This window comes from Echiichthys vipera (assembly GCF_963691815.1).
Source record: "Echiichthys vipera genome assembly, chromosome: 21".
Taxonomy (NCBI): domain Eukaryota; kingdom Metazoa; phylum Chordata; class Actinopteri; order Perciformes; family Trachinidae; genus Echiichthys; species Echiichthys vipera.
The window spans coordinates 21649444-21660976 of record NC_139846.1 but is presented as its reverse complement, the minus strand read 5'-3'; the positions used below and the strand labels follow the sequence as shown (position 1 = coordinate 21660976).

Here is an 11533-nt window from a genome sequence, read left to right as displayed (position 1 = left end):
CCGATGGCAACATCCGGGACCCGCTGGCTGGAGAGGAGAAGTCCCAGAAAACTTGTAAAGCCTTTTAATTTGTGCTGTTTCCTTGAATGAATTGTCATTTTTCTATCCATATTTGTATTTTGATTGTTCAAATGAACTACTCAGGCAGTTAATTTGCAAAAAAAGGCTGTAGATATAAAGTTTTATAGGCTATTAAAGGCTCACAACAGGCACAGACCATAGGCGGTGACTTGTTCTCTCGTGACATCTAGTGGTTTTACTTGGACATTACAAGAAACATTAAGACATCAGCATAAAGTATCATCAGTATCTTTAGCTAGTCTTCTACAAAATAATGTCATGTTTTTAAGGAAGCAATTTTCACATTCATTATAAATAACAAAAAATGATTAATTTAGTATTTCAATTGCATTATGTACTTTCTTGAGCTCTGTATGCCGAGACCACCACAAACAAAAACAGTGTCTTCCCCCAGGCCGTCTCCCTGATCTCCCCATAATCCCCCTGCCATTGCATGCCCATTTGCACTCAACATGTGTATATACATTTATATCTTTCATCTGAACTTTTATTTTTTTTCTTTCTGTGCTTTTTGTATTTCTCTGTATTGTGCACACACAAATCCGGGGTCAAATTCCTCGTATGTTTGCACATACATGGTGAATAGTTTAGTTTAAATAGTTTATTTCGAATATAAATTCTGTTTACATATCCGAAAAGGAGTGGGAAGAAGTATAAACCTATTTTATTCCACTTTTTTTTAAAATAAATATTACTGAAATAACACTTATTCTATCTATAAAGTAATAAAAACAATAATAATAACTTACATTTGCCATTCTTCAATTATCCTTGTTCTGTATCTAACAAAGCATTGTTCTATTACAAATATATTTATCTTAATAAAATATTATATTATTATAATTTATAACATACACACACATACTGAAGATGACACAGAGCTCACACACACAGATGTACACACACACGAGAATCAATAAAGCTGATTCTGATTGAACGTAAAGCATAGTGGTGAGAGTACTGTTGAGGGATAGTACACAACTATAACCAAAATATATATATAATAGAATATATACAAATATCTTTATCATTATAGAGTATCACAAGTGAGTCTAATGGGAAGCATCCTAGGAGTAGTTCCCATTTTGTGGCGTTGAGCAGGTTGCATTGATGGTTCAGAGTGAGTATCTGTCAGAAGAAGGCTGCTGGGCTCCATTGTTCCCAGACAATACACCCCACATTATATCCCAGGCTGAGCACAAAAGAAGCTGTGGTTCAGCGTTTTGGCTCACAGCGCACTTTAATGTGGGGACAAGGGGGCACAAAGGGGGTGCTTCTATTGTTAGCACATTTCTGGAACTTGTTCACACACACACGCACACACACACATACACAGTGTTTTGTGAACTGTATGCTCATCTGTGAATAATGCACGATGCATTCTGTCATTTTGTTGTATTTAAATAAAACAGAGTTTACGAGTGTAAGATTTCTCAGATCAGTTTAACATTTGTATTTGTCACATACTCAACATAACTACATTGTGCAGTGAGATGCTTTGTTACCCCCCTCCAGTATTGTGCCTGACGTGTAAAAATACTATTGATACAATACAACACAGTCAAGATAATGTGTACAAATATGAAATGTGAGATATAGAGCAGATATTAAATGTGGTGCGAAGATTAAAAGGAAGAAAGGGGGATGGACCGTTCAGTGGTCAATGTGTTCACACACATTTGACTGTGACGGAAGATACACTGGTCAAAATTCAGTTATTTTAAGATATTCTATAGAAATATTTCTTAGAATTAGAAACGGTATTAAAAATATAGACTAAAATATTCTTCAACCACTTTGACTTTCACTGTAGAGATGACGGGGGACTGTTGAGAGATGGACACTCCTCCAGCTCTTCTCTCCCTCTCTCTCCCTCTCTCTCGCTCTCTCTCTCTCTGTCTCTCTCTCGCTCTCTCTCTCTCTCTCTCTCTCTCTCTCTCTCTCTCTCTCTCTCTCTCTATATATATATATATATACATATATATATATATGTATATATATATATATATATATATATTTATCTAAAAGAGGACAGTGCAATTTCATAAAACACATGATTACACATGGTTAAAAAAGCCAGAATTAGCCAGAAGGCCAGTTTCCATCCGTAGTCCCCTGGCCATGATGTGAAAAGGCAATAAACATTACAAATTAAAAAAGAAGAAAAGAAAGAAGAAAAAAGCACACAATACATGTACAATATAATACAAAATACATACACGCAATTAAAAAAAATACAACATCACAACATAACATTTATCACAACATCACAACAGGTTTATCTTTTAGTGTTGGCAGCTGTAAGTGTTGATGAGCCACATTATCAGTTTTTGTATGTTGTGAGCAGTTTAACCTCCTCAGGTTGTTTTTGCAGCAAAATCAATTCACATCCTGCAAAGGGCCTTTTTCAGGCTTTGACTACTTGTTGCATTATGTTTCCAAATGACCTGCAGGGGGAGGTATCCAGCAACTTTTCTCTATATCCTGAGCGATAAAATATAGAAACTCACCCATGTTCATTAGCCACCCCCTCCTAAATAAGGTATAATTGTTTAAAATAATATATAGTTATTCCACAGACACAATATTCTTTCTCTCAGGACAAGGGTATAACACTCACAACACAGTAACACAAAGTAATGATTCAGTAAGAGATGCTGCTACACTTTTAACACTGTTATCACTCATCGCTCCTCATCACTTCTTTAGTTTGTACTTATTTTATTTCAATCTGCTGCTAAACTGCACGCTGCGTATTGTTGTATATTGTATAAACCTACGTTTAACCACAATGTCTGTTGCACTCTGTCACATTAAGTTATTGTTTGATTTACTTTATGTTAGCTTCATTTTGATTTGATTTACTGATCCTTTCCCACCTTTGTATTGAAACTGTTGCACAATAATTTCCCTCGGGATAAATAAAGCTTCTTGAATCTTGGAAACATGCAGTTACATAAAGTACATGGGTGCTTAAAAAACCCTCAATGCAAAAAATATCTTCGGCATAAATTATTTGTAGATGTCAGTGATTTTGCAAGGGGAGCACACATTGAAGGCTAAAGCTGGATAGATCCAACATGTGTGCAATAATAGTTATGATAATAGTTGTTTTTCAAGATTCAAGATTCAAGATTCAAGAAGCTTTATTGATCCCGAGGGAAATGATTGTGCAACAGTTTCAATACAAAGGTGGGAAAGGATCAGAGTGACAATAAACATAAAAACATAAATCAAATAAAGATAAAGCTAACATCAAATAAATCAAACAATAACTAAATGTGACAGAGTGCAACAGACATTGTGGTTAAACGTAGGTTTATTCAATATACAACAATACGCAGCGTGCAGTTTAGCAGCAGATTAAAATAAAATAAGTTAAAACTAAATAAGTGAGAAGGAGATGTTAAAGATGTAGCAGCATTTCTTACTGACCTTAGTTACAGTAAAGTGTAAGATTTAAGGGCTGTCTGGTCCAAAAGGTATTAAATGTGCATGTGAAACGTGATGTTTAATTTAGAGATTTCCCCACTCCTTTTCTTTCTTTTTGTCGGGTAATATTATTTCTAGATACTTTCATTCTTTGTCTTTCCCTTCTTTCTTTCTTCCTTTGCAGGTTTTAAACAAACTTAACTGAAGATAAATCAAGTTTGCAACTGACTTATTGTAATGATTTAAGAAGGGAAATGGAATAAAATATCAATTCAAATCGTCACCCTTTTTATTTTGTTATTTGCAACTGATGAATGTTTACATATGTCTGTGAAAATAAAAAAATAAAATGCTGTCCAACAAGTGCGATTGTTTTGTTTTGTTCTCTCGGTGGAGAGGCGAATTTACGACGGGGGCGTTACCTGATGACTGACAACACCGTGAGCCAATCAAAACAAAGAACGGACCCACTGCGCACGCCCTAATAGAATTCTGACCAATGAGCGCTCAGAGTGGGCGGTCTCTGCTGTCAAAGCGGAGCCCGGCGCTGATCTCAGAACAGTTCCGTGTTGTGACATATCCGACCGTTAACGTTGTGTTTAAAAACAACCAAACCGCTTCCAAGTCAGCGCCTTGACGGACCCCCTTTACCCGTCTTGGAGAGTGGCACGGCACGACCGAGGCGTAACATTTTGAAAGCTTGTGTTCAGGAGACAGCCACAGAAAGCGAGGGTGAGTTAAAGGAGGTCCAAAAGGAACAAAACGCGGTTTCTAAAGCGGAGATTAAAACAACCGGAAAGTTTTTTTTGAACCAACCGCCGGAGTAACGTTAACATTGTGACCGGCAAGAAAACCGTTGAACTCCGACCTTCGATGCAAAGTGAGTACCAACATATTGTATCTAGCTAAACACTTCTTCGCGGATAAAGAAGAAGAGCCAGTGGGGATTTTTAGTAATAAAAATAGTCGAAAAGTACCGTCATAGCTTTATGGAGGAAGCAGGATAAACAGTATACAAGTACTCACCTCATGACAGAGCAATACTACTGCTGCAGTGGTTCGTGTTGCGTTCAGGGGCTAATGAAGTAACCGAGCAGCAGCGAACTTCTGTTATGATTTAGCTAGGTGCATATTCAAGTAAGCTAACCCTCTTGTCTGAGAGTCTATCCATTAGTATACACGGTGTCTCTTAAGAATTTAGTTTTTTCCCCCACTAATATGTCTTTTTTTAGTGCTTTTTGTGTCACTAAATGTAATATTTCCGTGGGAAAGTGAATGTCTTCAGTGTAGCAGGGGTCACATAAGTGTAATGTATTGACCTACAACTGTATGCTGTTGTAGTAACAAGTACAAAGCTGCACAGCCTAGCCTGGGAAACAAAAGGGAGTAATAGGCAAAGTATGGTAAAACACACACACACACACACACACACACACACACACACACACACACACACACACACACACACACCACAATGACAAAATCCTCTTGTCACAACCATCAACTTCCACAAAACACACACACACACATGCACGCTCACACCCTAAATGCGCGAGAGTTCCTCCTCTCCAGGAAGTGCAGGGTGCCATGTAGCATGGCCGGAGGGAATACAGAGCCCTTGTGCCCCTGAGAAGTCAAGTGTGGTGAAACGGAGCTTGTCACTGGCTGACAGCGCCAAGCCTCTGAGCTGGCAGCCCACTGGGAGACTCAGCATCTGGCCAGCTTCCATCACACCCCGACTCAGCCATTTGTTTTGCATACTTATATTTGTATGTATGATAATAATAGGGGACACCATGTGTTTTGGTCTTACACCATTCTTTCATCGCCATTATCGCTTGAGGGTATGTCATGATATGAATGGGCCCTTGCCACATGATACAAGACCCTTGTGTACTTTACTTTAACTTAGAATTGTCTAATAACCCTCTCAAAAGCCATAATATCATCTTTCTCTTGATGTGGTCTGAATTCACAGAGATCCAAGATGTCATTTGCAATTTTATGAAAATGGAAATGCAATTATATTTGCATCAAGTAATTTGTTCCTCTCAGAGTCAGCATACTTCTTGAATGCACGCACGGTCATCATTCAGTAGAAGTGCAGTACTTGATGTTTAGACGCTGGAAAAACAAAGTTAATTCAGATGTTATATCGCTTATACTGTAAGGTGAGAGGAGCATCCTAACAGCTATAATGAATGAAACTGTTTCTTGGAACATTGCCTTTTAATGGGTACATTTAGATTATTAAGTACCATGTCATTCATCACTCTTAGAAGAAGAAGAAGAAGAATTCCTTTATTATTCCCACAATGGGGAAATTCAATTTTCACTCTATTATTTTGCATTTGACACACAGGCCCGAAATACACACACATGCACAGACAGGACCTATATACATGCAATTAATGGAGAGATGTTAGAGTGAGGGGGCTGCCAGTGACCGGCGCCCCGAGCAGTTGGGGGTTCGGTGCCTTGCTCAACAGCACCTCTGCAGTGCCCAGGAGATGAACTGGCACCTCTCCAGCCACCAGTCCACGCTCCATTCATGGTCCACACAGGGACTCGAACCTGCGAAGTCACCTATGGACTGAGCTACTGCCGCACCAAGGGCATTGAACTCTGGCTGTGAGAAAAACAGAAAGACAGTAGGACGATGGACTTCCTTCATTTGTATTTGAATGCCACTGAAGGAAATCTCTAGTGAGCTGACATTTCTCTGCACATACTCACCAGTTTTGGCCAGATCCTCTGCTCTCACCGGGAGTAGCCTAATTCTTTCAAATCTTGTCTAGGAAAAGGTTTGAGGCCTTTAGTCTGTGTTCCAGCTGGGCCAGGGGACTTTCCCAGGAGACTTTGATTATAAGCATTCCAGTCCAGTTCATTACTTTGGCTTGTGCTGTTTATGAGGTCAACAGCTTTGCATCATGACAAGTGTGTGAATGCTTCATTATGCCCTTATTGTTTTACCTGATAAATGCTTTCACGGACTCTTTTGGAAGGCATCATCCAAAGGAAAAGAGCAAAGTTTTGCAGCCTGTAAATTGTCTTGGCAAGCCTGTGTGAGTGCATGTGACACTAAAACAGATGCTTGCTTATTGATATGCGTGCCCACGGTGCTGGAGTGTGTGTATATGGAGTTCAGGGTGTGGTTGGATGCAGCGGCTCTGATGAGGCCCAGTGTAGGAGGCTACACCCTGTGTTGGTTGTCTGAACAGGTGTCTTTGAGCTGCAGCCCTGCATAGCTCACATTCCCAGGGTTTTGTTCCTGGCGTGGAGGGTCACTGAGTAGGGGGAGGGAGGTGTGGGAACTAAGAATGCTGTGTGCGCAAGGCCCAACTCCCAGAATTCATCAGAGTAACCTGCTGATTGAGACAAACGCTTCCTGTCATTGCAACAGTGCAGCTTATGTTGATGAGAAACCTGTCAGCAGCCCATTGCGCTGTTCATGACTGGAGACAGAGCCAAGGGTTGGCTTCTAGGACTGTTTGTCAGCAGCAACGCTGTTTTCTACGAGCTTAAGGGTGGGTAGGATATAGTGGTTTAAGACTCTTAATCCAAGCATTAGTTTGGATCACTATCAGCTCACAGGAAATTGCCTTGTCTGAAGAGAAGTGTTGCCATTTTAAACCTAATTGTAAACTTTAAACCTTTACTTCCAACCTGTTATTGTTCCCGTCTATGGCAGCTTGGTTTGTCTCATCAGCATCTGATAGACTAAGACTTCGACTTCTCTTTATTGATCCCTTTGGGATGACTCCCGCAAGGAAATTAAATTTCCAGCATCTTACAAAAACACAAGGAAGGTATAATAAAAATACAGTATAGGATGACCAATAAACTCTTAGCTGAATAAATACAGAAAGCATAAAAAAAAACATAAACGGTAAGCAATAAACTCTTAGTCAAATATATATGAGGTCGATGTAAGAATACAGGTAAAATAAATTCACGGAAAATTAGATCAGATAAGTTAAATGTAGAGGAAAAAAAATATGTTTTACTGTATATCACAGAAATGAGCAGTAAGATTAAATTACTGCACTTAAGTGGTGGATAAAGTTATTGCACAAAGAAAAGAAGATAAGTGTCCAGGTGTGTAAGAGTAGATTATTAATTGCACAGTGAGTGGCTCCCACTCCTTCCCTTCTGTCCTCTTTATTTCCTCCTTCCCCTCGAGTGAGGAGTTGTAGAGTGTGATGTCCTGAGGGACAAAGGAGTCCTTGAGCCTGTTGGTCGTACACCTGGGCAGGAGCAGCCTTCCACTGAACAGCCTCCTCTGGCTGCTGATGACGGTGTGCACCGACATACAAAGCACCCTTAGACCGCTGTTCTTGTCCGTGTTAAACCAGCGGTTAAGTTACGTTCGCAATGTACTTAACTAACATCAAGTATGTAGGTTAGGTAACAAACATACATCTACCACAATCTTGTCTTGAGTCCTCATGCATCTTCATCAGGCACTGAGTAGTTTCTCAGTTCAGGTCTGTGAGCGCTGCCTCATGCTGACACATTGCGGTGAACCAGTTTACTACCAACCGCTGCTAAACTTGGCATCATATGAAATATGTATACAAGTATGTTCTTGCAGTAGCTGTAACCAGACTGATCAAAACATTTTTATATTACGTTTGTCTGAGTTCATACGTATTACACCTGTACAGAGTGCTGCAGTCCACATTGTAGAATTGGTCTCCTTTGGTTTATCGCTAACGTACGACTCGTGGTTCTGTTCTGTTGAGCAGCACAGAGGACAGGACATCTAACCACCCCTGTGCCCACTGACACATCTGTGAGATTTCACCCATTCACCCTTTCCTTCATCTAATGTTTCCATTACTCATTCTTCATTCCATTTATCTGTCTATTTATCCATCCATCCTGCTATCCAAGCACAATCCCCAGTTTACTCGATGATATCGCTAATCTCAGTTGCGAGTCCGCATTGGACTTGTGAGCCTCCTGCTGCTCTGATGATCCCAGATGGAGAGATTACAGTGATACTTGGCAGGGTCTCTGGCAGGGTCACAGATGATGAGCATCACCAGTAGTGATGCTGTGTTGTTTTGCCCCTGCCTGCTGTACAGAGGTGTAGGGTTTCTCTCAGCACCTCTCACATCTCCCAAGCTGTGCTCACCATGCAGGCATGCTGCCCTCCTGCCTGACTCTTTTTTGAACGAGAAAGCAGAGAGGCTGAGCGAGCGGTGGTAGCATTAATAAAAGTACTGGGTGTTGGGAAGCGAGTAAGGCTCTGAACCCTCAGGGAGAAGGTTAAGCCATAATGTGTTACTGTATATGGGTCTAGACGTGAGTGGTCAGAAAGTAAAGTGTTTTCTTATGGGACACTGTTTCATTCCTGTGTAAAGCTCCAGTTGTGAAGTACTGTGGTCCTCTTATTCAGCTACATGTGTAGCCTAACTCTGTGGGTTGCATTGAAAGCCTTGGGCTAACCGGAACTTGTAAATCAATCTATTGCTGTGGGAATACTAAATATACAATTACCTTGATCGTAATCAATAAGAGCTAAAATGTTGTTTAAAAGGAAAAGTTACAAAAAGGAATTGTTGAAAAATCAAGGGGAGACATACAGTACTTGTAACAGCTTGTAACCAATTTGTCGGTCGTCCATGAAGGATATAGCCTTACACAGCGAGGCAATGGGTTCTCTTGACTGACGTCAAGCTTATTTGTCAAATGTTGTTTTATTTATGAGGGGTTTCCATGCATGGCCCCCGCCTCGCATTACTACGCCTAGTCCCCTTATGGCAGCCGTGTGAATAATTCAACATACTTGGAGCAAACACAACCAAAATAGGCCAAAGTGTGTACTTGTTTGTGGCTCTGTCCAGTAAATCCCAGCAACCACAGAGGATTTGTGTAGTTGTAGGTAGTATTGGTTGGTATCGTATGCTCATGCTGATGGAAAGTTGACTTGAGGACATCTCTCAACTATTGTCACGCAAACAAGTGTAATATGTTTCAAGATAAAGCACCGGACAAAGTATTAGTCGGCATTTTTGGCATTTGCCCTCAGAGCTTCAAGTTTGCAGCATCAGCAAGAGAGGATCTATGTCCCCTGTCAGTGATGGGTATCCGATGCTTTATTAATGGACCATGAGGTTACAGTATTCATGTAGCTTGTGTTGATTTTTAGAGTTCTTGGAGAGCTTGGTTACCACACACCAGTCCTGTGACTGATGTTTTCCTTCTCGCCTTGCTAGCTAAAGATGACAGTGACAGTAACCTGATCATTCGATTAAGACTGTAATTTATCTTGGGGTAATTACAACACAGTAATGTTGTACTGTACATTACAAGCTGATGTCACCACCATCTGCTCCTCGATCGTCTGCTGTGAGAGACTTTGCAAATGACAGATTTTTTAGGAGTCCAACGGTCGCAGGTTGTAGATGATACAGTCACATGAAGCTTAACGTTCAGAAATGAAACTGAACCTAATGTTGGAGGTTATTTTGCTTGTTTGAAGCAAAGCTGACTGCTCCTTTCCTCTGCTGCTTTGCAGGGTAATGGGTTTATGAGTCTGAACACAGAACGGATGGAATTTCAGAATATTTGTACATTTTTTCTTTTTTCTTTATCATCATTTCCTTACCATATTAGCCGCCAATTGGTAACCTGTGAATTTTTCCACTCTAAAATCAGTATTTGTCTTAAAAATCTGATACGGGTAGGGGTCTACTTCCTAGCTGCAGTCATGATTGACATCAAACGTCAATAGGAGAGAAAGAACAGATGCTCCAGTCTTGCCAACCTACTTGAAAATCAAACGCCATTTACTCACATTTACTTAATGGACACTTACATTCAATTAAACCATGTGTCATTCCCTGGTGCTTCTCCAGATATATATCCATCCTTGACCTGCCGCGGTCGAAGCATTGATTTGGTGACTGTTAGGAGACGGGGGAGTCTGAGTAATATGGGATGCTGGGTTCTTTGTGTTCGTGGGTGGGGTTTTGCAGAGGCCTTGAGTCCTTCAGAATAGTGCTGATTAGCCCAAGAGGGTTTTCTTTAGGTGCCTGATTTTATTCATTTGGCAGGGATTCCAGACAGCAACACTGGTTTCCACAGGGTAAATCCCTGCTTTGTGTGTGTGGCGTCTCAAGTAGAGTCTGCTGTAGCTCTGTACACTTGTTGCTGTGTCTGCTGCCACCTCCTTCTGCCCGAGGCTGAATTTTCACATCTCTGCCCCCCTTAATTGCCTCTTGACTACACTCCACAACGTATAAATGTTTGATCGGCAAAAGGAGGTCTGTGTGCATGTGTGTTTGAATGCATGCTTTTGTCTCTGAACTTGAAAGCATGCGTTCAAGCTCCTGTGTGTATGTTTGTGTGTGCATGCATTGGACAGGCATTCATTCTTCTTTAGTCCACTTGGCCCGTTCTGTGTATTCCCTCGTTGCTCATTGAGTGTAATTACAGCAATTTGACTGTGAATACCCCTTCACAAGAGCCCATTAGAACCATTAACTATGCAATCTTCACTCTTTGATGGCTTTGCCCGCATGATTAAAACTATTCAGTATGGATGATGACGGACAAGGGGATAGAATTGTAAACATACTTGTATTTAGGGTTTCTACTAGAACATGTTATGCAGTTTTCTCATACTGTCCGTCTAAATATACCTATACTACCACTGGACAATAGTTATTTATTTATTTTTGTCTTATTTTAGGGAACACGTTTCCTCCAGCGCTACCATTTAATTTGCCATTTGTCAGTTTAGGCAGTTTTGCCACTCTCGAAGTAAAATGTCCAAAAGCTGCCTTCAAAGGGCATAGATAATACAAAACCAACACGAGTGGCTGCGATAATTTGAGCCTTACGTTGTCACAGTTGTAATTTGGTATTTACCCTTTATTTAAGAAGCACCCTGAGATTTTAACAGCTGCGATCATTTTCTGCTGCCTTTCAAAGGACAGGCTTCTCGACTAACGTATCCCTTAGCTCGCCACTAATTGCTGAGTAACCTTATGGAAAGAGTTTTTGGCTG

General features: G+C 40.6%; 1 protein-coding gene across 1 annotated transcript in view; it reads left to right on the top strand.

Annotated features, from left to right (window-relative positions):
- Positions 1-4233: 4233 nt before the first annotated feature.
- mpp7a (MAGUK p55 scaffold protein 7a) overlaps positions 4234-11533 on the top strand; it is a 140581-nt gene continuing 133281 nt past the window's right edge. The window contains exon 1 of the mRNA XM_083935789.1: positions 4234-4393. The gene's annotated coding sequence lies outside the window, so the exon portion shown is untranslated. The remainder of the gene's footprint in view (positions 4394-11533) is intronic.